Source organism: Anas acuta, chromosome 2 (genome assembly GCF_963932015.1).
Source record: "Anas acuta chromosome 2, bAnaAcu1.1, whole genome shotgun sequence".
Taxonomy (NCBI): domain Eukaryota; kingdom Metazoa; phylum Chordata; class Aves; order Anseriformes; family Anatidae; genus Anas; species Anas acuta.
Window position 1 is genome coordinate 40,603,656 of NC_088980.1, and position 27,771 is coordinate 40,631,426.

The 27,771-nt window shown below is 41.8% G+C and overlaps 1 protein-coding gene across 6 annotated transcripts in view; it reads left to right on the plus strand.

The window, feature by feature from the left end:
- Nucleotides 1-27,771, plus strand: part of RARB (retinoic acid receptor beta) — a 320,997-nt gene that overhangs the window by 97,123 nt on the left and 196,103 nt on the right. Inside the window, exon 1 of one of the 6 annotated variants that reach the window (XM_068674401.1) lies at nt 17,075-17,216. The exons of 4 other annotated variants lie outside the window; for them this stretch is intronic. The gene's annotated coding sequence lies outside the window, so the exon portion shown is untranslated. Of the gene's footprint in view, nt 1-17,074; nt 17,217-17,244; nt 17,375-27,771 lie in introns of those variants that run through there. One more of the 6 variants, XM_068674402.1, reaches the window with a different exon arrangement.

The following is a 27,771-nucleotide window of genomic DNA, read 5'->3' on the forward strand; positions in this document are numbered from 1 at the left end:
CTGGTGATTCACGTTGTCCAGAAAGGGAGGCATGAAGAGAGGTGCTAACATTCTTTTGCTTCTGTGTCCCCTAGTGTTTCTTCTGCTTTTCTGTTTGAAAGCAGATTGTGTGTGAAGGGTATTTAAAAATATCTAAAATGATCAAAATCATCTATGGCATAGAGGCAGAAATAGCCAGGAAAACAAACAGACCGGAGATGAAATATGGATGAGGTAGACATACCAGCGTTTCATGAAAGAGAGAGCTTAAAACCAAAAGCCAAGAAACACAAATATAGAGAGTTAAAGTACAGATACTTTATGATTCACATTACTGTATTCAATTAACTTTGATATAGAATTGCCTGATTTTTTTCTTTAAAACGAGAAATCCATCTCCTTGCTTATTTTTCCACTTGCTGCTTTCTGTTTAAGTTAATTCAGCAGTAATTGGATACACTGTGTCTAATTCCTAATAAATCAACAGAACTTTATAGTGATATTGACAGTGGCTTTGCTAGCCCCATTGTTTCTATCAAGAGTTTTATTCTGCCTCAAAACAATTTGCTGTGAACGCCCTTGTTTGTTTGCCACACTGGTCTTTGTTCTGGCTGAAAACTTTGATTTATAACTGTATATAATTGATGGCTGTGGGGTAGGTGGACTATAGCTATTGCTCCTCCTCTTTTAATCTAGCTTTGCGTAGAAATCCATGTAGTGGAGCATTCTCAAGGGAACCAGGCTGGGAAATTTTCTGTATACCCAATGGGAGGCCATTAATCATAGTGAAGAGTCTCTTACTGGCTGCAAGCATGTTTGTGAAAGTAAGGAAAACAAAAGTGGACCACCTCAAAATGACTTATCAAGAGAATAGATGTTAAAGCCAATGTATTCATTGTGATACATCAAAAAAAAAAAAAAAAAAAAAGAATATGCATTGCTAATTACTTGAAGCATATTTATTCTGATAGATTTGACACCTTTAAAGATATTTTATACACTAATAAACCAGTAGAATTGTTGATGTTGGAATTCAGAATCCTTGGAGGAAGAAATGAAAGATTTGATCACTGCTGTTGATTTGAAAGACAGACTTTTAAAAGCAACAGATAAGAAATGCCAAAAGCATTTCTTGAACACGTGTCAGAGCCAAGCCAGTGAAAGAAATGTTCTAAAAGTTCTGAGTTGTGCAATGAGATTTTGATGAATATTTATGACAAAAATGTCTCATTCACAGCTCAAAAAAACAACAACAAATCCTTAGGAAAGTTAGCAGATAGAATTTCCCTGCAGCTCTGTGGCACCTCGCGTTCTGGCTGGGACCCGGTGTGGGGCAGGAAGCACGTGCTTACCTTGGACCCATACAAGCGCTCCAGGGGGCATGTGGGTACGTGGTGTGAACCCCACAAACGTGCCTCCGGGGTCGGGGTCCCAGTGTTTCTGCAGGTTCTGTTCTCGCACTCTTGCAAAGCTCTACTTCTCACCGGCAAATCTTAATGGGTTCCAGTTGTGACTGCTCAGAAGATATTTTTACAATAAAGTGATTGGGCTAGGGTTCGAGTATAGCTAAGTTGGATTCAAGATGGACTTACAAGAGGTATTTTTGTGATTAGAAATTTCAGACCAGCAGGGAGAAATAAAGGAAGTAAAGAGGCACTCAAATGCAGTTTTTAAGCACTGACATTCTGGACCTTTTCCCATATAAATAACCATAAAGTATAGGAAAAGAGATAGTGTACTACGACATAGCAACATTAACTTTATTTACTAGACAAACAGTTTTTTGTTTTGTTTTCTTTTTAAACTTCAGAGGCTAAATTTTATGCAGGCAAAAGTAATGCTACAGCTTGTTTTCTCATGAACCCGGGGTACATAAGCATACTTAATTCAGTTATTTTACCTCACCAAAATTAAGTGACACTTCTGACCTAACAACTCCAGCCTATGCACTTTAAAAGGGCTAATAACATTTGTAAATAGTCTCCATGCTTAGATATGCAAATGGCAATAATACTTTCTGTAAATTAGCATCTGCTGTTTTGAGAATCTGATAGATGAAGAAGGAAATATTTTCTCCAGAAACCAGCACAGTAAAAACTACAACTTGTACTGACCAGGTAGGTAAAAAGTTGAGAATAGCATTGCAAGCAGTAACTCAAAGCATATCACAAAATACTAATACAGGGCCAGAGACAGAAGAATCAGGGTTAATTCTGAAACATCAAGTACGAGTTTGTACCAACTTAGACTAAATTTGTGGAAACGAAGGGTAAGAGATAAGAGGCTAACTTACATTTGTTTGTGTGTTTATTTTGGTTTTTAAGGCTAAGAGAAAAAATAAACTTCCCTGTGATTAAAAGGAAGAAAAAAGCCTTTTTTTTTTTTTTCCCCCTATTTTCATGGAAAGGGATTAATTTCAGCTGTATGTTCTACAATTTCCAGTATTTTTATCCTGTGTTTATTCAGTACTGCTAAACGTATTAGTACAACTTCATTTTCTTCACATACTAAAATGAAATCAAAATATGGTGTATGTCCCAAAGACACATACTCATGCTTGACATAAAGCACATGTTAAGATCCGATTTCTTCGAGTTAAGCATATGCTTAAGTTGCTCTCAGCAGTGATGGCTTCTCTGAGCTTCAACGTAGACCCCTGTGTACTTTGGTAAGTTACAGCCTTGTCAAAGCAAATACTGTTTGCTGTTTTAATGGTGCTCCATACGTGGATATAACGCTGCCTCTAATCTTAAATTCCTTTTAATTACTGCCCCTTCACTTGTTTTCTTGTTTCCTGGCATGGTGGAAGTCCAAGTGTAAATGAAGTCCAGGCATGCTTAAGTGCTCATCTCAACTATTCATCTTAGCTTTCATTATTGTTATGTTTATGCAGCTTTATTAGACTCATGGGATCAAAATGTATTCCCTTAGTTTTACAAAAATGAATAGCCTTTGTACGTCCTTCACTTTTAAAGTAAACATAGTGAGTTTTTAAAGTGTTTTTTCAACAACTAAAACACAGTCTCATATTCGACATATAAATCATAATTTCATTATCAACACAGAGAGGTCCAAAGCAGTATATATGTATAGTTGAATGATGAGAATGGCATTTGTGTGTAAAACGTATTCCCTTGCCCAAGCAAACACTTCATAACAACATGAGTGAAAAGGTGTATTTAAAAAACGAAGGCTTAAAGCGTGTTACTTATAAATTATAGGGAATGCAGTTTTTGTAAAATATGAAGCTTACTGGATATGATCCAGAGCAGCTGAACTATGTTAAAAGGCATAATAAACAGTCATAGCTTTGCATGCAGTTATTTAATTGGCAAATAGATTTTTCTATCACTGTCACTGGCAATAGCAGCCATTTGATACAAGGGCTTGGATTAAATGTTTCATCAGTAGTGCCTATTTAAGGATCTTTATGGAACAACAAGTTAGTCCCCTGGGCAAGCCCATGTCAACTGCAATAAAGAGATCCACACAAGTGAACGAGATGTATTTTTGCAGGATTTACAGGGAGGCTGAGATTCTCTTTTCTATCTGGATGTTTTCTAAGGCTGCTTCCCGTTTTATTTAAGAACAGTGTCTGCTGGTGGCAAATATTGAATGCTGAGCATTGCACATCCAAAGGATTTTTACAATTTTCTTTTGAAAATGGATTTATGAGCGGTTATCGTCTTTCTGGAGATAGGTGAGTCTCTGATAAAAACAGATGTTGCAGGACTTAGGTAGGTTTAATTTGCCAGTAAATATACTGCATCTAGACTAAACCCACTGATAATGCAAGAAGCTGTCTTGGTTTTTGTTTTTTTTTTTTTTGTTTCCTCCCTCATTCAGAAAAAAAAAATCCAAAAAGCCCTGAATATCACCCCCCAACCACTTTCAATGCAGGGAAAATGTAATGTCTGTGGATTTCAAAATTGCTTTACTTTATTTAGTTCACAATCCTGCTCCCAGGGTGCTCGTAAGATCTGCGCATGTAGTTAATCCTTGCTGCAATGTTTTATAATTGGTGCGTATAATACATACATTTGTCATTTTGTAGCATGTTGCTTGAATTTAGAAGCATTTTTAAAATTAATACTGAATGTGTATCTGTGTTTGTCATGGAACCTGAATCTATTCTTCTTGGCAGTTAGATTAATTTTTCCCGGCTTGATTTTAATTTCAGGCTTTTGTTTAATTTTTGTCTTCCAGAAATTCTTGAAAAGAAGCAAAAATGTATAGAGTAACTGAAATTGATTACACCTGGTATTCATTTTCGTGTCTGTGTAAGCATGCTAGGTGTAAATTTAAATCTCAGCTGCTCGTTGGCATCTTTTTGATCGGAACCGATGATGCTGTCTCTAACCTCCATAGCTAGGTTATTGCTTTCTAAGGTTGAAAAGTGGAGAGCAAATGCCTCTGAGGTTGAATTAAATGAGCCGTTTGCAACAGATGCAAACTCTGGTGAATAAGCATCTCTCGGGCTCGCTTGAAACGATTCAAACTTTTGTTCACTCGCTGTTCTCCTGTGAGAAGCAAAACGTAAACGCTGCCATTATTTAGAGAATTGTTTCCAGGATTCTGGAGAGAATAAGACTCGCCCAAGTACACACAGTTGACAATTTGTGTTCTAAAGAAGTTATGTATGTATATATATGTGTATGTGTATATACATACATACATATATATATATATATATATATATATATATATGTGCACGAATGTATATATATAATGTATTTGTGTTCTTATATTTATATAATTTGTATATTTTGATATGCATATATATAGCAGCAGTTTGCTTGCTTGCTTGTTTTTGTTTTTACTTCCACACTGCACCAAACCTTTTGATTTTGTTTTTGCCGTACGTAGGGAAAACAAAACCCACAGCTGACTAACTCCAAAAGCTAGAGTTAGAAAGTCAGGTTCCTGTACAAGGGCCCTTTTACACCAGCCGGCAGCACAAAAATGCTTCTAACCAGTTGTGTTTTATTTTACATCCACCAGAAGCTCTCTAGAGTCATGTCAGTGTAGAAGAGCATAAGCTGAAGTGCGTGCTTAGAGTTGTTCCTGTATAAATTTCTCCAGGCAGCGTGGCAAAGGGAAGCAGGTGAGGAGGGGCATCACTCAGCCAGCTCTTTTCCCCTCACCTCGGCTCTTCTTGCTCCCCATTATTTCCTGCATCATCCCAAGGAACTGACAGGCAGCAGTAACTCAGATCATGCTTGTTGGCTGTATAGTGATGCATTGAGATGAGTAATGTAGCGCTGTTCTGGCTTTCATAACGTACTTCGCATGTGGTTCTCTTTGCGCTATGTTTTGCTGTAAATAGCGGGCATTTTCGTGATACAAGCATCGTCTGGGAAATGCATTTCCATCCCACTTGGGTCTGTCCTGATTGTGATCCCTCCAAAGAGGGCATTAGGTTTTACGTACGGACTATAAAAATGAAATCCGTTCATTTCCACAGTTTTGCCATCATGTAATTACGAAAGGCGGACAGCCGCTGGTGCAGTAGTTAAAAAGCACCCATCCGATTGCTTCTGCTCTGAGCCCAAAGTGCGAACAAACACACCCAGTACAACTCCGGCCAAAGCTGTCGCTCTGTCCTCGAAATCAAGTGTCAAGGCTCTGTCCTCCCAGGGACCTGGAGGGAATCAGCCAGCTACTCAGCTAGCAAATAGACAGCAGGCAGAGGTTGCTTCATTTGTTGATAAATCATCAAATAACTGGATGGAAAGCAGAGGCTTGTGGCTAACCTCTGTGTGTTTGGGTATTTCAGGTGTCAGACCTTTTGCCCTTACAGCTCTGTGGCCATTGTTTCAAGCTGGAAAAGATTTTAGTGGCAACAACCGTGTTTTTAGAGCCAAGTCATTTTAGGCTTTGACCATCTCTCAAGACGTTGCTTGCGGTCACAGAAGAAATAACACCAGGTTGTCGTCACAATGGCTAAATAAATCTGCCCTGTTCATTGTTCCTTCCCAAGCATGCACATCCCTCGGCTCTTTCTCTGCTCTCCCCTGTAGGTTGCTTGTGCCTTCCTCCGAGGCTGGAGGAGGCATGAGATGTGTATCAATTTACATGATAGTTCTGCCTTGTAACCTGGAGTGTGATGACTGCTAATGTGTTTGTTGGGTAGGTTTTTCTGCTTGTACAGATTAATGACCCGATTCGGAAGCTGCTCTACATGCTGGACTCCTGCTGGTTTCTGTTTGTGCAGAGCTGCTAGGGAAGCTAACTTTGAGCATATATCCTGGCATAATTTATTCAGGGTCCAGTCCGGGTGCCCTGTTGGAGTTCAAAGAATAATAAACTGGCCTTTGCACAAAATCCCTCTGTCTCTCTCTCACCTGGAAGCAAAAATATGTTCCTGCCTGCCAGAGGAGTTTGGCGCTGGGCACGGAGGGAGGTCACAGCACACCCGGGGTGCTGCTCACGGCGCTTTGCACGCTGCCACCCGGCGGGTAGCTGGGAGGCGAGGACCAAGCATCGGCTTCTCTCTGACTTGTGTTACAAAGCAGAGTATTTTGAGGAAAATGTCAGCATTTCCTCTGTAAATTTCTTGCGCCTTTAATTTCAGTAGGAATTCACATCGGTTGTATGGCTTGCTTTCTTCAAATTTGTAATAAAACTGAGTTTTACTATTACAAATTATTATTTATTTTTTGTTACAGTGGAGAGGTGTGAACTGTGCATGCACACCAAGGCACAGAGAAAAACGATCAGGCGGCGTGGTGCTCTGTGCTGCAGTGATGGCAGCACTGCTTCCTCTGGGTTTGCTCGACACTCAACAACCGAGGGGGCTGCTCCCCGTGCCGAGGCCTCAATTTTCCATCCAGCTGGCTGCTGGCAAGCTGCCTTCCACGTACCCTCGACTGTCAGGGGGGCAGTTCTGCTGGGGGAAATAACAGTCCTGCCTGTAGGTGACCCAGGAGTAGCTGTGCGTGTCGTGTCTTCATCACTCTCTGTAGGGCTTCACTGTCGCACCCCATCCTCAGCTCTAGGCACGTGTACGAGTCTACGAGCTGCCCACCACTCAGTGACTTAAAGTGGCTTTTACTGTTAGAAAACCTGCATTTCTGTCTCCTGGAAGCAATAACAAACCTGGAAATCCTTCGAAACCTAGTTTTCTAAGAATGGGAAGATCCTATTTCTAACCAGGTTGCGCTGTAATATACTTCATCTTAAATCTTGCCTGGCGTCTTGCCAGTGCACTCTCGAGGAGAAATTCTTCCTCACAGAAGGTAGTTGTTTGAAGTGCCTCGGAGATTTGTAACGTTAGAAGTAGCCAAGGTGAGGACGGATTAGTAGGCAGAGTGCAGGTGTGTGTTAAATGCAATTTATCACATGGATACCACCCCAAGGTATGTGGGTAGATGGATGGGTTGAGAGATGCCTACCTGAAGCTTTAACTTACTCAGTCAACACTTAATTCAGTAGATTTTCACAGTTTTCACTGCTTCTAGCAGCATTAGTGGGGTCATAGTTTCACACAGATTAGCTCTTCTTGAGTAGTTTTTCCATTGTGTTAGGTGCAGGCAAGTTTCTCTACAGAATCACTCAAGCGTGAATGCCTTTTCTTTCCTTCTGCTTTCTGCAACCACCGTACCTGTTGCGACCACTGAAAGGTTACCACTTGTCTCACACGAAATCATTGTGATTTCTTATATGGAATTTCAGAAAAGTGTGTACATCTTTGTGTTACGTGCACACATTTATAGAAAAGACACTGTAAAAATCTTCATGTGTTGCCATCATCGTTTTCCAGCAGCACTGGAAAATTAGGTTCTGACTTTACATGCTTATTAGTGTAGCTTTGGAGACTTTGGTGGTTTTATTTGTGATGAAATCCTTAAAACTGAGACTTGCATTTGGCTTTTTACTGTCTCCCAAGAATCTCTCTTTGCATTATTGTGAGAGACTTCAGGGCAATATCTTTTCAGATGTGAGGAGTAACAGCAATAGACTGCATTAGCAGATCCTTAAATATGAATTGAAAATACTTACAAAGTCTGGAGAAAAGTGACAGTGATTTTGAAATTAAGCTGGATTTTTGGTCATTGATGGGTGAGAGTGGATTTGCTTAATGCCAACAGCAAAGCTTCATTGTCTTTAGCTGGTCGGAGATTTTGCTGTGAGGGGTGTGGTTAGAGAGATGGGACATTTCCACTTTGATACCTGAAACCAGGAAAAAGAAATAATAGTGGTTTCTTTTCAGTTGCCATGTAGAATCTGCCTCTGTTTTTTCCAAAGTTCATTTCATCCTTCACAGCTGAGCTGCAAAATCAAATACCAAATCCAATACGTTTGTGTTCCATGTGGAAAAGAACGCTCGGAGCTGGAGTAGTTTCTAGCTCTGAATAAATAGAGCCTGCTTTTCAAACAAACCTATGCTGATTAATAATGCACTTCTGTATTGTGCCAAAGTAAATTTTGCATAAGGCCTATGAGAAAACACAAGAAACTTGGTGATGGAAAGAGCATTTTAATTTTGGTTAATGTGAACTTCCAATTTAGTGCATCGGGGCTATACTAAAACAACGGCTCTGTATCTGCCACTGGGTATGGGAACTGCTGCATTTTGCACAATTTTTGCTTGGTTCTTTTTTGCTTTTCCAAGAAAAAAATGAAGCCCAAGGCTTTGAATCTTTTTTTTTTCCTTCCCGAGCAATACATTGTTATTATAAAAAGGAAAAAGCCAAGCAGTGTTGAAGCCAGTAATGCAGGCTGTTGATGATACATAGTTGAAGAGCCTTTCTCCCGGTATCAGTGCTCTTCTTAAGCCAGACACAAAGCCCATGCAAGCAAATGGGCACAAGTTTGAGCTTCAGCATTATGGGGATGCTAAATTGTAATGGCCTCTGCTGGGAATTTACACTTCTGCTGCAATTCTGGACTTTGAGCAGAGTGTTATCATTGGCTTTGTGGAGCCCAGATTTTGTTTCCTTGGATGTAGGCGTGCGTCCACTGTGCGACTGCAGCGGAAAGAAATGTGAGCTCAGATGAGTAAGATAGTGTGGTGACAGCACTGTGGTAGTAGTACGAAAAACGAGTACTTGGAAGCAGATGTATACGGTTAAAAATGAATACATTTGCACTTTGTGATTTTTCATGGTTGGCCCGAATGCAGAGCGCTGCTGCAGCGTGCGGCGGGCCTTCCTTTTATCGCTGGCAGCCCCGGCCGCAGTGGAAGCGGGGGATCAGCTTGCAACTCTTTGTAAATCAGTTTGTCAAGCTTGACCATGTTTTGTATTTATTCAGGAATTATTGCGGTGTGACAAAAGGTGAAATTTTTGTCATTGTGTGTAATCAGTTCATCTGTTGGCTGGTGGCTCGGGCCATGCAGAGGCGCAGTTAAGACATCACTTTCCTCTTAGCAGCTCGCATTAGCTTCACATCCAGCTGCTTTGCTTCAGCTCGTGCCCAGTTCTGCTGCGCTTGATCCAGTAAATCACGTTAATAAACAGCAATTTGTTAATGTGACGACGTACAGAAATATAACAGTATGTATAGGCTATGGTTTTTACATGGTAATGAGCTCTCCACTCAGTTCCTTATTGTATAATTCTTCCCTATTGCCTTGCTTTGATGGAAGTGTTCAGTTCACAGCTTCTACCATGTGGAAGGTCCCCATGGAGACCGTGTGCTCTGTGCACCTCCCCTCCCTTTTTTTTTTTTTTTGTGGCTAATAAGATCCTAGGTGTTTATAGAAGCTTCTCTGAGACGTATTGGAAAAGATTCCACTGGAATGAATACTTTGCTAGATTAACTAGCATAAAAAATAGTGATGGGTGATTTTTAGTTCATGGAAGAAGGGGAAGGGATGAGGGATATTTATGGTACCGTGAGGTTTAGCAGCATATATTCAAAGATATAGATGTTTTTTGCCTGGTGAGGATGCCATCTGTCCTGTTTACATTCTTCTTCCTGCCTAAAATTGCTTTCTTTTGTTGAAGAAGGCCGATGTACCTGCGTTATTGACTGGGGAGGTACCCAAGTGCTAAGTGTGCACTTTTTGTGAGAGGTGTTTGGTTCTGATTATATCCAGTTCAATCTGCTCTGTAACTCGGTCTCCTTTCCTATTTACTGTTGTATGCCTTTATTTATAAATATCCTTTTTTGTACTCTTTTTGTATGCCTGGCTCATAAAATCACAGCCAGAAGTACAAGCTTTATGACTATAAAACAAGTCATGCCTACCTTGTAGACTGTGTCATCTGCTGTGATGTTGTATTCTGTGTGTTATCAATTTTACTGTAAGAAGAAAATTAGAGCATGCATTTTCCACATGAAGAAATCAAATGTAATCTAAATGCAAACCACAGGTTTTATTGCACAGTAATATTTGATAGCAGTGCTATTACTAATCCCAGCATGACAAGAAACACAGCATAGTTATGAAGTTCACAGCACTCATTTTTTAATGGTCTTCTTTTGGTTAGGAAAGCCACAAAACCAGGACCGATTTTGCCAGTTGTAGTCTCAGGCTTGCAGAAATGTTAGTGGTCTACCGTATACTTTATGAATTATTCCAGGTATGTATGACAGGAATGAGTATCCATTATAATTTCCGTGAAAACATTACTGAGCAGTAAAATTAAAAAGAGATAAATACAGCGAATGACTTTATTATAAGTGCTTTTGCTTCTAATAGGATATTCCACTGGGAATTTTCCCTCCTCTTCTGCATTTAGGGTTTTTCACAACCATAATCAGGGAAATGAAAGGCAAACTCTTACATTACAGTAGACTGCGTACGCCTCCCAGGTGGGAAGCACAGTGCCACTTGTCACATAGATTACACGAAACAATTAAGATGGCAGTGAATGAGCTCCTTTCAGTGCTCTTACTTAAATGTGTTACATTCGTGAAACAATGAGTGTTTTTAGTTCAGTTCAGCAGAAGTGCCAGAGCTGACTTCGTAATTCGGTGATAACCTAGGGGTATTAGGCAAGCGCGCTCTCTGGGAGTATTAGATACTGACTGATGCAGACCAGCTCAAAATATATTGCGCTTTCTTGAGATGTGTTATTTTTTTCCATGACAACTACTGAGCACTGAATAACGAGGGTGCAGCCCATGAAGGCTGAGGTAGACTCAGCTGTGATTAGATCAGTTGCAATTAAGTGGCCAGTCGGTTTGTTTTTGTACGCTTTCTGTTTCATGCTCAGAAGAACATTTGCTATGTGTATTTTTTTTTTCTTATAATGTATTTTCTCCTCATCAGGATTGTATATACTTTACATAGTTACTGTCTGAGGATCTCAAGGCACAGAGCAGTAAGCCTGATGGTAATTGCTTCAGCTGGAGTTCGGGATTTCTTCACCCACAGCCTGTCCTTTAGGGCAGCAGACAGTTATCTAAGGAGAGAGCAGGCTGGGATGTGAAAGCTGATGTAAGTAGGACGTGCAGCTGCAGCTACAAGGGGAATTCTGAGGCTGTGACTGCCAGAAGAGAAATTTGGTTAAAGCCCTGGGGATGATGCTTGTTTTCAGATAATAAATATATTGAGTATTAGTCCTCACAAGTTGTTAGGAGCTCATGGTATCCCAAAGTCAGGACCGCTGTCCTGCCTGATACCTCTTCAGATCAATATTTACGTGGAGTGTGACGTACTGTATCATTGATACCACCGTTTCCATTGGTAAAATCTCCTCATAGACCTGTCTTTTTGAAGGATGTTGGTTTTTTAAACCAACTATATCAGATACATCAGACCAGGAGCATAGCAGCACTGCAGGCTCTGCTCAGGGGCATAAGGTCTTAGAGCTGCTCTTTAGGTAGGCAGAGGGTAACCAAAAGCGGGAGAGGAAAAGGGAACAGAGTTTAATGGGAGAAGTGAGGAGCTTGCCGTCATATGAGTCTTTAAATTTATGTATGTAGAGAACTGAATTAATCCAGTTCTGGGGAAAGATATGTGCCCATTTTTATGGTTGATCTCCAAACTCCATGATCGTAGTGGCCTTTTGCTCTACTGTGTATAGGAAATGTTGGCTGTCCCATGTTTAGTGCCCTTCTATCTAGCAAGGTCTCCTTGCCTTTTCATTAATCTGTTACTGTCTGGGCTCCCAGTCCTGTTCTTGTTAAAGGGATATTAGCAAGATACCTGGAAGGAATTGGCTTGCTTAAATGATATACACTGTAACTTAAGATAAAATAAATCAAATTCAAAAGTAATATCACTGGTACTTACGTACGTGCTACTTTGTGTTTGATCATATCTGTTTGATTCGGTGTTATTTACTACTAGCGATAATGTTTTGTCTGCTTTATCTCCTTTGCTCTGCCAGTAGTTTTGCCTCTGTCCATATTCAGTTGTCTCAATTAATAATGCTTTTAGTTCATTGATTTTATTTTCCATCTGGCTGAATTTGAGCTGGCCAACTTTGTGCAGTTTTCCTAAGCCTTACTTGCGGATACTCATTTGTTCCTTTCTTTTTGTGAGAGGCAGCTAAGAAATTTTAATTACCTCTCATGACAGCGTCCCATTAGAGGATGAAGAGATTTTTGAGAATTAAGTTCTATCCATTCCATTAAAACCCTTTCTATTTCCTAAGGAGATCTTCATTCTTAAGTAGTCTGTGGTTCTGTCTTGCTCTTTCAGATACAGGATTTTTATGTTTCTTTGTTTTGTTTTTCTAGCTCATAGTATTAGCTTTCCATATTAAACCAGAGAAAACTAACACCTCATGCGCATGCATGTGAGTGTCTGGTGTGATGGGTGTGAACTACACCAAAGATTTTAGGCTTTCCCTAGATGGTATTGTTTTGTTCCTGGAAATTTGGAATTTCTGAAACACTCTATAAGAGGCTACTGAAAATGTTATTTTAGATTTCATCAGGTAGATCACCTCCTCCAGTGAACCTCTGAGTTACTCTTCAGTAGTGGCATCCTCTTTAACCTACTAGTTCCCCTAAATGTGCTCTCAGTTTGAGAAGTCAGCTGACTGTGCAGCTTGATTTTCACATTCCTGTGCACATTTTTATTGGCACGTACTAAAATGTATTCCCCGCACGTAGTCCTTCTGCTGGTAAGTGACTGTGGGAGCAGGTCCCTAGTTCCCAAGAAAGCAAGGTAACGTGTACGCACTTACCAGTTATGCTAAATTTGAATATGATTTATTTTATCCAGCATTACAGTGAATGTTGTGCAATTACCTCAAAGCATACTTTCAGAGCCATCATCTCTTTCCCAGACCACAGGGAGAACAACCCGTGCTTTGACTTTTTTCAGCTGTCTTCTCCACTTCTGTCACCTGCAAAGACAATTTTGCCTACTCCAGCATTTGTCGTCTTTTCTATTTCCTTTTTTTTTTTTTCTTTTACAATTTTTTGTATTCTGGATCTCCTGGGTTAAAGAGAGAAGAGTGAATGAATGGAGCAGTAGGTAATGTAATAATATCAACTTTTATTTCATTTCATGATTAACATTTTGAAGATAAGTTCAGCGGGCAGCGATTATAATCAACTGAGGATGTCCAGAATACAAGAGAAAGCAATGCTTGATTATAGCACTTTACAGTTTTACAGTTAAAGATAGGAAAAAACACAAATAGTCCCTTTGGGAAATGAAATATAATGGAAGTGTGGTTATTAAAAACTAGATATAATGTACACTAGTTATTACCTATTACTGTAAATCACCATGAGATGCAGGAAACATATCAGATAGATAAAACAGCCCTCTCGGAATATGTTGCCTTATTTTTCAGTGGATTTTTTTTTTTCTTAGGCACTGAATTGATTTGGGGTGTGGAATTCATTTAGGAGCATGTACATTGCCCTTTTCTGAATGGCTATTGAAATGAAGTTGTTATCTGTACTAAACTGTAAGTCATGTTTCCCAATACCCCCAGGAGAACTGCTTAAAGGGGCAATCGCATGGACCAAATACTAATAGATATTAGTTAACGATGTTGCCAGCCTTCAGTTTTTCACTTATCTTCAAATGGAAGTGCACGTTGATCTCCATTTCACAAATGGAAAAATTGAGTCATACGGAGTTCAAATGACTTTCCCGAAGTCATCAGCAAATCACTGTCAGATGTGAAGATAGAGTCCAGCAGCCCTCTCCCCATGCCCTGTGTGGCTGTGTACCCCTCTGCACTGTGTAACTGAGTCGTTTTCGTTTTTTAATGCTGTTATTCTGATTTCACATAGAGGCAAACAGCTATACAACTTTCTGCGTCATCAAAAACCTTGTTGGTGGTACTGCCACCCTGATCACTCAGGGGTCTTGTGGTTCTGATCTCATTTCCATCATCATGGGCAGAAGTGGCCAAGAACCAGGTTGGGTACATATTAAGCATATCAGGTAGGGTCACATCTGTACCATCTTGTCTTCCGTCATCCTAAGGATTCCCTTAAAGAATTCTTGCAAGCTACAACATGACGTTTATGCTGTGGGTTGGAGAGAGCGAGGCTAGCCTAGGCAGGACATCCAGCTTCAGCCAGTGACTTGACATAAATCTGTTGTGATTCTGGGCATGCAGTGACGCTAACAGAGTGAGTATTATGAGGTAGGCTCTTTGATCTGATAAATAAATACAGATTAATTAGATTAATTAAACAGAAGATAATTAAAGTTGAGGAAAGGTCAAGAAGAAAATTTTGGCAGTCGTGACAACAGCAACAACATTTTTGCAGTCTTACTAGCTGGAGAGGGAAGATTTTGTGAACAACGATGCACCAAGAAGGAAAACTGAAGTGCAGCTGTGGTGGGTTAGCCTGGCCAAACAGCCCAATGCCCACCCTGCTGCTCGCTCACTCCCCTCTCCTGTGAGACAGGGAAAAACGGGAAGAAAGGCGAGAAGTCTCATGGATTGAAATAATAATAGTTTAACAGGGAAAGCTGTCCATGCTGTGGACACCACAAGTGTCCACCGTGTTGCTTTTGGTACAGCAACTGAAAGGGGGTCTACAGCTCTAGGGGAGTTGTAAAAGTATTTTACTTTGTTAGAGTATTTAAAAAAAAATGTTGTAAGGAGCTAAGAGCAGCAGGCTAACGAGAGCCATTCATAATACTGAAATGATGCAGAGAGCACTGGATAAATTAGACATTAAAAAATTGCCAGACACTCTAGGAGTCTCTGGGAGTTGAATAAGAAAATGGCAACGTTAGGGTCTCTCTGAAATGCCACGTACTGTAATGGAAAAAACTGTGGGTGGTTGGGCAGAGATTAGGTACAGAGTGCTGGGTTTTGTGTTGAATGAGGAAGTACTCATTTCTAAGAAGACGAGCAAGGTGAAATTGGTAGACATTTTTAATTAGTTTATGTTCCAGTGAGGTTTTTGTTTGTTTTTAATGAATATCTTATTCATGACATGGGTATAGAAAAGCCATTGTTTGGGCAGCTAGCAAGAGAAGTCAGTGGAAAAAACCTATTACTTATTTCTAGGCACTTACTTAATTAAAATACAAAACAGGCAATACGGTCTCTGGATTTATTTTCCCATGTAGTCATTTATAAGCAATAAGCTGAAATCGCAGAACAGAAAAGTATATTTGCACCTTCTTTTCTTGACCTTTGAGCTTCTTCCTTTTCTCTGAGATGGAAGGAAATCATCCGTGTGTCTGCCTAACCCCAGCTGGAAACATCTCCCTCTGGTTGTCCATACATTTCAGTGGGAATAATAAGCCTTTAAGTTTATTAGCTTGCCAGCATTTCTTTTCAAGTCCCATTGAGGTGAGATGCAGGATTAGTTTCCCCTTGTGTGGTAGGCGTAGTCACTATCTTCCTCACTAACACCTAAGAAACTTGGAGCTTTTCTCTGGTCACTCTGAAATGAGTTGCTGTTCTTATATAGAGAACCCATAGATTGTAACCTTCCTACCTATTAAGAAGAGATTGGACTGTGCACTTAGTCACATGGTCTGAACTTTTGGGTAGACCTGTGCGGTGTCAAGAGTTGGACTTGATGATCCTTAAGGGTCCCTTCCAACTCAGGATATTCTATGATTCTACCTCAGTTTCTCTAGGTCAAACAGTTTTTCCTGCTGTATAACCCTATGAGTTGTGTTCTCATTGTGCTTGGTGTCACCAATTCTTTCCTGTGCCGTGCTGCTTGGTGAGGCTGACTTCCAACTTCCAGTTGCCGGCAGTATGTGAGCCTCTAGTAGATGACATTTTACGAGGGTAAGAAAGGAGCTGCCTGAAGGATTGTGTAGTCAATAGCTGGGGTTTTTCTCCCCCGAATCCTGGAAGCTATTAGGTGCAAGCAGAGCATAACCATCCAGTAAGAACTAGTCTCTAAGTGTGGAAAATTTATGGTTGCGAACTGTGTATATAATTTTTATTTCAGTTTTTCTTAGGATTCCTTTCATGAACTCTCATAATGGAGGCTGCAGTTGTAGGGATTACTTCACTTGGTGTTTACAGCCCTGGCTCATACCAGCTGCTTGGTACCAGAAGGGAGGTTACAGTAGGAGCGGGTGGGTCAGCACTGGCCCTCCCTTCCTAGTGTCCCCTCCTGCCCCCAGCCCCACAGCACAGCACTCCAGACACACTCACTTTTTAAAAGCAATAAAACCATCGATAGTTGCTGTATTAGGGCTCTAAATGTTAATTGCGTAATTAATGGATTCAAATAAAGTTTTGTTGGTTGGTAGGTTTAAAATAAATATTAAATCAACAATTACATTTTAAAATAAATACGTTTTTTTAAACCCACAACCATGTTTGCCACAGCAAAATGTAAAGTATTTCCATCCTGTAAACAAAGCATAAAACATTCAGACTTTCTTCAAGTTGTTGTGACCTGTATTTATAATAGAAAATCGCCAGGCTTCTTCTAAAGCCTGACTAAAGGCTGTTCCTGGCTGAAAACTGCCTAAGTGGATTTGTATAAAACTCAGTTCTCATGTGTACAATTAATTAAAATGCAGTGCAACTGTGACTAGTCTGCAGAGGAACACTTGGGACACTTGTGAGCAAATGGCTGTGATTTAAGCTGAGGCTGAAGTGATGGATTCTTCATATCCGGGGAAGCGAACTCTCTCTTGCAAAACAGCGTGTCTTTTGAGGATGTATATAAGTTCGTTCAAATCCATCTTGGAGGACTGGGTGCTATTTCTCAGCTGCGGACAGCTGAGCTTATTGCAGCCAGGTGCTGCGGGTTAGCTCTGTGCTCTCACGCAGGTGAGGTGGGACTGACGAGGTGCTTGACTCCCCTGCCAGAGCTGTGGGACCTGGGGCACTCTGAAGGCAAGTGGCCAGCCCACCACAGGAGATGTTCCCAAAAAGGTGGGTTTCACAGGCGGTATTTCCATGTATCCAACGGGGCTTGAGGCAGGCACCGGTGAAGTAACATGAAGCCTGATGAGCTTGTTACACATCTGCTGAGCCTTCTCCAGGACAGGTTTTCGGCTGTGCCTACCGTGGGACCTGTGGTATGGCTGCAGGTGGGTTTTCAGAGGTCTGCCCAAGCCTCTGCTGTGGGTAGAGGCTGGGGGAGAGCAGCCCCCAGCTCTTTGGGGCCGCTGAGCCCTGCGGGCAGGCGCTGAAGGCTGGGATGGGGTCTCCCCTGCAGGCCCTGCTGGGCTAGGCCCGATGGGGCCGCTTTCTGTGACCATGGGCTGCTGCTCTGAGCACGGATCATGCAGGGGCTCACACCCCTGCTCAGCCACAGCCATCGATTGCAGCATTTCTACCGGGCTTCCCTACTCTGTATTAACCTCATTCTGCCAAGGGAAAGGTGGGAGCTGCCCACGTTACGAGCAGAAGGATGTGCCGAAGTTGTTACCCAGTCACAGCTACGTTTGGTTGTCAGCCGCTGCCGTGATCCTGTGGCTGCCTGTTTGTTTTAATATCCTTATGCTAATTGCTGTAAAAGAGTTGCTATTAATAGAGGAGATTGCATTAAACAGTCACGGAAGGGTGAGCGTCTTTAAAAGCTGTGTTGAAAGTAAATACACAACTTTCAGAAGTTACTCTTCCTGAACTGTTGCCATGAATAGAGGAGCGCACATCGCTGTCTCTCTGTAACATTGGAAGTGTAATTTTGGGTATTGGTTTCCATTAATGAGCTTTTGTATTCCTTCTGCTAATTTAACGTGTGTATTTCTCTATCCTTTTGATCCTAAAACGAAGCTTGTAGTGGGGAATATGCTGCTTTTACTGTTAGCTGCTGGAAAGTTGCTGTTCAGAAAACCTGCAGGGTTTGTTGGTTGCTGTTTTTTTTTTTTTCTTTTAATTTTGTTTTTGGCTTTGTACTCCTCTGCTGTATTTTGCTTTATTATAACAAAATTTATGGGGAAAAGTTACCTTATTGTTCATTGGAAGACCTGATGTGTGCTCACGCTGTAAGCTCTGCTTTCAGCACAGTTGCTGGAAGGATGAGGTGGTTAATGTGTAACGAAGAGGCCCTTTGTTTAAAATGCTAATTAGCCTTTGAAATGGAGCAGGCTTTAATCAAAACAGAAATCTTCCCAAAGTTTCGGATGAGTTTACAACTTCCCCAAAGCCCATTTGACGACTTCCCATTTTACTTTCCCTGTCACCTCCTCCCATCTCCTGGTGCTCTGGCCCTCAGAGCCATCCGGCCTGTGCAGCGCCGCAGTGCTCAGCACGAACCAAGGAGGACAAAAACCCTGTTTCCCTTCTCTCACAGGTCAATACTGAAAGTCTGAGGTGTGTACTGAAATTGAGAGGCACTTTTCTACATACTGATGTGCCTTTTTTTTTTTTTTTTCCTCGTGAAGAAAGGAGGTCTATAAGAAAACTCAACAATGTGCTTACTGTTCTGTCAGAAACTGCCTGACTACATCTTGTTTTACTTGGCCATTGCCAAATGGCAGTTTCATTTAAGTTTTGGATGTTTGGCAGATATTTTATCTTTGTCAAGCTTCACTTTTAACATTTGTTTAGATTACTTGTCACAACACTTTTCATTTTTTTCATACTCTTAAGGTTTCAGTTGGCTAGCTGTTACTCTGAAGTGGAAGGTGTTTCTGGCATTTCTGAACTTGCTTCTTACAGGTTGTCCCTTTTTGAGTCAGTGTAGTGCATTGATTTATACTTTCTTTTCACGTGTTTCCTTTGCCAATAGAATGTAATACTGCTGTTTTGAGGCCTTGACTCTATTGATGGTGGCATAAACACGTAAATCCTGTGAATAATAAAAAGATTATGGTGACATTTGTAAAAACCTGAACACGTCCATTTTGCTCCTCTTGCCTAGTACGTAAGACAAGATCACACTGCCTGCCTAACAAGGGTTTTGAGATCTTTCCTCGCCATTCTGTCTGAGAGGTGATAGTCATCAATGCTTATCTGAGCCATCAGTCCTGGAGAGCACCAGGAGACCTGGGCTGAGGGTTCCTTGCACAGTGTTTTGTCAGGTGCTGTCAGCTCTGTGGTTACCTCTTTAATATTTGTGCAGGGCAAATCACATGCGGATGTGAGCTGGTCCTTGGGTATAGACCTGATTCCAATTCTTGTCTGCCTCTGCAATGTCATCTTTACACTGAAGTTATTTGTAAGGAATTGCAGTAGGGGAAGAGGGGAATACTTCTAAGGCTTCCAGGTTCTTTATCAATTATTTCTGTTCATGTAGTTCCTCCTTCAGCTCAAATCTCAAGCAATGACCAGATTCTTGCAGTTTCTGCTGTGCCTTTTGACTCTCTATAAATGAATCCAAATGGAAGAAAGTAACATTAAATGAGATTGGGGAAACTTGAGGTCTGATATTCACACTGAACTCTTCAAATTCCTGGAATGTTCTGTCACAAGTGTTTTCAGAAGGATGATTTGCTCATGCTAGTCTTATTTGCAGGAATAATGTTTGGAGGATTGCCATCATCCAAATCTATGAATTGACACACTTCTCAGAAAAGTTTTGAAATTTGGAGTTTCTATTTTGACTTTCAAATGCTTTGCTTTGAAAAAAAGGCAGTTTACCAAAAGCAATGTGATTGCTGAGATAATTTAGCCTAATCCTTGCCCATGCTCTTCTCATTTCCATGCTTGAGCTGACTTGCAAATCAAGACATATGGACATAAAATGCGTGAATAAATTAACAAAAATCGCAAACGTTCAGCTTTCTCCAAAATCACGGAGGCAGCCCACAGGCTTCAGCCAACGTGGGTGAATCATGAGGTAACAAAGCCAAGCAGGGGTCGGACAACGGGGCGGGCTGCCTGCCCGCCTGGAGCTGCCCCATTAGTGGCTTCCTGCAGACCAGGAGAGGATGGCAAGCAGACTGGTAATGGCTTGGTGTTTACAGAGCACAAGTGTTTGCATGCAGATGTGGATAGTTTTGGGGCAGATTAGGGCAGTGCTATTCCTCTCGTGCCTTCATTTGTAAACTGGCACGGTGTTTGTCTGGGGAGCTAATGGGATTCTCTTTGTAGTGTTTATCTGTCAGTTGCTGTTATTAATTGATGCAATTGTTGCTTTGCTAATATTTACCTATGGTTTTAGCGTGGAAGTGACCACACAGATAACTCTACTGCAATCGCAGAAGAAAGTCAATGCCTTAATTAGAGAAATGACTTGCTACTCTTGACTTGTTATTCAAGAATTGATTTTTCTTTTTCCTGTCCTGAAAAGTATTTGCCCTGAAATCTAAGGAAGTGGTTAAATAGATGGGTAACGTTTGAAGAAGTGTATACTAGCAATTAGAATAGACAAGTAAATTTGACAGAGAAACTAATGCTTGTCCTGAAGGAAACCAAACACAATTTGGGGGAGAGGGAGGAAGAGGGAATTTGGAGGCACTTCTGCCTTCTCAAAGCCTCTCTCCTGCTTCTGAAGAGTGACTGCAGAATACTGCATTGAGGAAAAACCAAGAACCAGAGACTTCTGAAGAAAATGAATACCCTAAACTTCTCTTTTACTGTGCTACCCTAGATACTGTAGATACGAAGAATCATCCAGGGGAAATGGGAATTATTTAAAAACACAGTAGGAATATTATCTTAAGCGCTGCGTTGGTGATGTTGAAACTCAGCGCCTCTGAATTCTGCTAGGGCTAACAATTTTAAAGATTAAAAACATATGGAATGCAGATACAGAAGATATCCACAATGCTTGAGTATTATTTATATTATTTGGTCTAGAAAAAACAAACAAAAAGCCCAGGGAAAAAATCTCTTGTTACAGGGCATAAGCCATCCAGTAGATGATGGGAGTTGGAAAGAAGTTTTATGGGAAAGTTTTTCTGTAATTGCTCTCCTAGAGATTTCTTCATCCTTTCCCCGAAGTATCTGATGCTGGCTGCTGTCAAATGAGAGGTTACTGAACTAAATGGACTATTAATCTGACCTAGTACAGCAATTCCTGTGCTCCTATGTTTACAAGTGGGCTTTGTCTGCTGAGGGTTGTCTCTCTGGAATAAACCATCCATTGGAGGCTAAGGAAAGGAAATTGTCCAGAAGCTTTTATGCTGTTGCTATGTAATTTTGCATGTTGTTTTGAAAAAGGCTATCCTTGATTATTTTTTCCCCTTTTATGTGTATGCATGTTTTAAATTATAAAATTTAGTTTCCTGTTTAAGGGTTTTGCTACTCAGTAATATTCAGGACCATTGAGTAACGTAATTACTTGCTCCCTCGATTGTTCCAAGCATGTCATTCTAATAACCTTGGTGGGGTGGTGTAAGGCTGAATGACGAGGAGTTCTCTTCAGATTGGGCGTCTTCATCACCGCTTGCCAGACCTTCCAGCAGTTCTGTTGTTTAAAAGCGGGGAGAATCTCTTAAAGAGAGGTACGTTAATGTTGTTTGGTGTTGGCTATGGTCCAGTGAACCCACCTTTCTACCTTGGTGCATTTCTAGTAGAGGGTTTTCTCTTTTGCTTGCCCCAAAGAGGTTCGGTGAGTAGCCTACCTCTGCAGTGAGGTATGTCCAGTGGAGTTGTAATGTCAAGGGATTGCGTTCACGGAGTTGCTGCATAAATCTTAAATTGGATTTCCTTATTTTTCTAAGGCTTAGCAGTGGATGAGGCAGTCAAGCTCTTTAATTCAGATCTTTTTAGCACGTCAGACAATCTTGCTTCATGTAGATAACTTTCAGTTCTCTTTACTACTTTAAGAGGTACATTAGAGACACGGGATTACAAGTGCTCTTTGTTTCACCCAGAAAAATGTGAACTTCATATAGGGAGAATGTGTTTCATTTCCTTACCATGTGTCAACAACTGAATCCTGAACCTGTGTTTATCAGATGCAGAGCTGTTTTTGGAGGATTATCACTAAATCAAATGCTAGACTGGAATTTAAGCTCTCACTGTAGCGTTTCTCAAATTTTCTTGTTATTCTACTTTTAGGCCATTTGGTCTTTGATGCTTAGATCTAACATTAAGAGGCTGTATTTTTTACTTCCTCTTTGTACGGAAAATAAGTATTTCTTCATTGCAAAACCCTTATGCTCTGGTGATGAAGACAATACTTTTAAGGCCCATCATTACTGTGCAAACACATGCACAAAAAGAAATCGTCTTAGCTGACTCATGGTATCGTAGCCATATTACTGTAGCCATAAAATGTGTTAAAAGGAGGAGATCCTATGGTTTTCTTTAGCATGTAGCCTCCAATTATTATTTTAGGAGCATCTCTCTTCTTTTGGTTAATAAATGTTAAAAGTTAAAGCACGTGTCTTTTGGCAAAAAAAAAGGGTCAGAGTGGTTACGTGAATGTGAGACCTAGCCCACTTCATAAATGTGGCGATTCCTACAAAGGGATGATTTAGAGGGTGCTGTTTCTCAAGCTTCCTCAGTCTCTCTTCTATCTCTTGGTATATTAGAGCTCTACATCATTTTTCTTGGAACGTGCCTTTCATGAGTCATTCAGTCAGGTACGTTGCTTGTAATATCTCCTTGAATTTTTTAGTGTTCTAGACAATTCAGTTGCTTTTCATTTTAAGTAATTATTTTAACTAGAGCGTTGTCACTGTGAATCTTTGATGGTATGCATGAGCTTTGCATTTATGAAGGGAGAGTCTTCATATCGGTCATCACATTAAATGACAAGGACTGTATCTAGTAGTTTCGTTCTTCCTTGCACTTCTGCTCCCTTCTCTTCTCCCTTGCAAATTTGGGTATGTGTTGCAGGGCAACCCCTGTTTTTGCCCAGTCACAGACTCCAAGTTGGAAAACAGAAAACTTTATCGTTGGATCCGTATGGGCAAAATATCTTCAAGAACCACAAACCTCACTTACCTTGAGAGATTATTTCTACTAGATGGCCTCTTCATTGTGTTCCATTGCTTACTCATCATTTTGAGGACACTTAAATTGTTGTTTTTTTTTTTTCTACTTGCTTCTGATTTACTTTGGCATATGGTATTCTGCGAGACCAGATACAATGGACAACTGAGATGCAGTGGACATGCTGAGGGGTGTGCTTGAACCAACATCTACCTTCAGCCATCATTTCTGACTGGAGTACAGTGCTTAGTGATTTGTTATAATCACAAAAGCCACAAGAGGATTTTGACAGGCTTTGTCTTACTCACAAAGACTCTTTTTCTGTGGTTAGGGAGTAATTTATTTGCTCACCCAGTGTATGCAGCTGTTGTAGAAACCTCAGGTGCTCTTAGGAGAGTGCTTCCCATTGGGACGTGTCTGCTTTGGCATTCCCAGCTCAAAGATAGGCTCTGCTTGGCCACTGGTATTTGCGTGGTTATCTGATTGCCTTATCAGCCTTGGGCATCCAGCTAGGCTTCCTGGCGTCCAGCTCCTCAGACTCTTTTGTGTCCTTTGCAGCACGTTGGGCTGCTAGATCCGGACTTGTGAAGTGCTGCTGTCCTCAAAATCTTTGTGGAGAGTCTTGGTAAGGTCATTCTGGCAGAAAGCTGCTGCAGTGGAGGAGAGTGATGACCAGGAAGCCTGCAAAGATGGTGTGGGAAGTGTGCCTGTCTGGTGGCTGGCTCTGGGTGGGGAGGGCAGCCCAAGGTCTGCAGGAGGGTAAAAATTAGCATTGTACATTAGAGGCAGGCTCACGGTGGGGTAAGCATATAGGAGGGATGGGCTGCTGCAGCTGAGGTGATGCTATCAGTGATTGAGTTTACCTCTGACAGCAATTCAAGGTGTGCAACTCCACACCACTTTATTCCCAGTGAATTTATGGAGCAAATCCCTTAACGTAGAGTGCAAAGGACTCAATGATTAAAACTTGTCCGGCTCGCTTGGTGCTTTCAGCAGAAGCTTGATCTCTGTGGGGACAGTTTCCATTGACATTTCCATTGCCATTCCTTGACAGCAGTAGTTGTGTTTTGTATGGTGCCTGCTGTGGTGGGGCCTTTTGGGCTGTGGCTGGGTCCCACGGCGACACTGCTGTCCTTGGGGTTCAGGCACTGAAGCACCACTCACCAGGCTCACAGGAGGAACAGCCCCTGTTTCAGCTTTGGGTGTTCTGGGAGATGCATTTCCTCCTGCCTAGACCTACTGGTGAGGACCAGCAACTCTGTTCAGGGAGAGAGTAAGGGCCACAATTTAGATCCCTTAAATGTGAGGTGAGAAACCTGGCTGCCTGCTGGCCCCTTGGGAAGCAAGCTGGGAGCAGGGACTGGCAGCTTCAGGTCTGCTTCTGTCCTTTAGACCTAAAAACCAAGTTATCTTTTGGTGGTTAAGAAGTGTAGTGAAATTTGGGCCCGTGCCGTGCTTCAGCTGTGATATCTCATGGCATAATTATGCAGTTGCTCGCTTACTTTCTTGAATGCTTTCAAAATTAATCATTTTAATGCATTAATCTTTCAGCTTTGCTGGCTAAATAATGATCAAAGTGTGTTCAGCGGGTAAAGGCTGCCCTATTCAGAGTTTGATCTGGGTTGAGGTTACGCTGGTTATGGCTAACTGGCTTTAAAATGACAGTAGGTTTGGGCACATCCGAATTTCACGTGGTGGCACATTGCCCCTCTCCTTTCCTGAGAGTGTGCGTGTGACTTTTTCCTCTGCAGTAAATGTGACAAAACTCGGGCTAGTTTACTTGTGGAAATGGGGGAAGCTGTCTTGTATTTATCAGTGGGAAGATGCTTTTGGAAGGGGGCTCAATGGGAGCAATTACTGTGTATTAATTCACACACTTGCTTATTCTGTGAGAAAACCTTGGTATTGTGTCTGAAGTCCTGCTTTGCAGGCTGGCAGAGGCGTGCATGACACGAGCCTGCTTGAGTTTTGTTGGTCACGTCAGGTTCCTTTTGAAAGTGAAATGTACGGTCATAGTTCACTGTGGTCTTCCTGGTAACGTTATCCACCTGTCCGGCACCTCTCAGAGTAGCTGTGGGACACGCGGGTCTTCTGAACGTGTTAGGGTGTGGGAAAGACGTGGTGGTTTTGTGGCTGCTGTGATTGATTACTGCACCCCTGTCTTTGTGACCTGACTGATAAGGTTTTGCAGCATTTTCAAATGATTCAGACTACAACTCGAAAGGTGCTTACACGTGTTGTGTTATCTCAATGTATTATTAGCATTTTCAATTGCCTTATTGGCTCCCTGTTATGCAAAATACTGACAATAAAAATGCTATTTTTGCCCTGCAACCCAGCCTATGGCTTGGTCCCCTCCTAGTTAATGGCTGTGCTTGTTCCTAATTTTGCTACCCTATTGCTCCTGTGACAGGGAGCTACAGAGAACGGAGGCTTTAAAATAAATGTTCATAATCTCCACCAGCCCTCTGGCATATTCTGCTGACCCTGGGGGAGCCTTACTGGGAATGTATTGGAATTTGCCATATGTACTGAGCGAGGGTTCAGGAGCTCAAAGCAGACAGCAGAAATGTTGTTTTCTGGGTAAAGCAGGACCGAAGACTCTAATAACTCAGGGGAATTACAGGACCTTTCAGCAGGCGTGTATTGTTAGGCTTGCCATATATAACAAAAGCCGATAAATTATGTGTGCGAGGTTGTTTTGTGTTAGCACAGTGTCTGCACCTCTGTGATGCTGAGGTGATGGATGCACTTCTAGTCCCACAGATGAAGTTTGCAACCAGTGCTTGAACCAGTAATCCCCTGTTTTTCCCTTGTTCCATGTGGATTACCATCCCCGCTTGACAAAGGGGTGTAGCAAGGATCTGAACTCGTCTGGCTCTGAGGAAGCAGAAATTCTAGCTTTCTAGTGCAAAAAAAAAAATAATAATCTGCCAACAGATTAACCTAACTCTTCCTCCTAACTCTGCTGGGGGGATTGGGAAGCCTAGCTTAAAGTTTAGGCAAATTCCTAACATAATCTTCCTTCAGGTTTCTCAGAGTGAATCCACATACTTCTTGTAACAGTAGATTAAATTGCTCGAGGTAGCAAAATTTTGTGCTGTACATATAGGGGACCCTTGCAGGATCCTTCCGTATGTGGCACGTGAAGTGAAGTGTGCTGAATGGAAACAGAGCCCTCTGCCGCAGCACATTTTCCAAATTAAAGTGTTTTGTGCCCTTCTTTATCTCAGTGACAATGCTGAAGTCTTTGTGTCTTTGCTCAGTGTGGGATTTGCTCAGTGTGGGAAGATCCCCGACTGCACAAACCCTTCGTCAGTGCATCCCCAGGCAGTGTGTCTGTGCCACAGCAAGGGCCACGTGCTCAGAGCGTTGCATTGACTGGTTGTCCAGCTACTAAACAAAGCTGAGCAAAAGCTCCAGAGCTGCTTCCTGAAATTGGCTATTGGCTAGTCCGATGACACGTTTCAGTTGTGGCGTGGCATCCGGACTGGCTGCATTCGGCCACTGGGTTCCGTTCTCTGTGCCACTAAAGGCACCCTGCCTGGGCCCATGCAGAAGACAACTGCTCGGCTGATCTCAGGAAGAGGGAGGGAGTGCAGTTTTGCTTTATTCTGATGGTGCTAAGACCAAGACTTCCCAGGAGTTGGGAAGATATTTCTCAGGACGAAGAGAAGGAATAGACTTTGTTTCTGTGCTGGGCCAGACTTCCCTAGCAAAGACTCACCCAACAACAACTAACAGCAGATGTCAGAGATCTCAATTGCCCTGATCCTTACCAATATTAATCTACAGTGACTTTACGTCACCTACATGATGTATGGACGAAGCACAGCATAATGCCATCCACACCGCTGTTTTTAGCATCTGCCACTTACTGTCACCAGTTTGTCACCCGCAGCCTTGCCTGCCTTTGCGCCCTTCTGTAATGAAGTATCTCGCTGTCCTGTGTCCTTCCAGCGGTTCACCTGCACTGGTCATCACAACCACAGAGCACTGGCCTTCCAAAGAGATGTACTTCTCTGTCAAGGAGCTGCCCTCCAAAGTTGCTTTCCTCTTTAGCTTCTAAGCAGATGAAGCACTCCATTCTTTTAATGATTCCCAGGCCACCATCATTTACGAGGGATCTTCATTCTGTCACCAAAACAATAACATCACTTGACCCCTCTTACTGATCTCAGAGGCCTCTTAAAGGTTGTAAACAGTCAGTATAAGGCCTTTTTAGCAGTTGCAGTGATGGTAAGTGCTGTTTCTGCCAGTGGTCGTCATGACATGTTTCCCATCAGCTTGTAAGTTCAGGATGGGCATTCATAAAGCGTGATTGGGAGTCTTTAGAGACATTCCCCACGTCCTTCTGGCTCTGACACCATTTGGGAGGAGACTGACATACTTGTAAACATCTGTGTCCCATAATACCGGATGACATTGCTGAACATATTCATCAGGATGTTTTTTCCTTGTTTATTCAGTATTCCTCATTAGTTGCTTACTCGGTCTATCTTCCCCTGGTCTCCCTTCTCTTCCCAAGAGCCTTTCTTACACAACCTTGCTTTGACCAGGAATCAACACGTTGCCATCCTGAGGTGCCTTGTAGCCAGAGTTGCCTGTTAAGGAGAAGACCTTCAATGGAAGACCTTCTTTTTGGAGAGGAAAT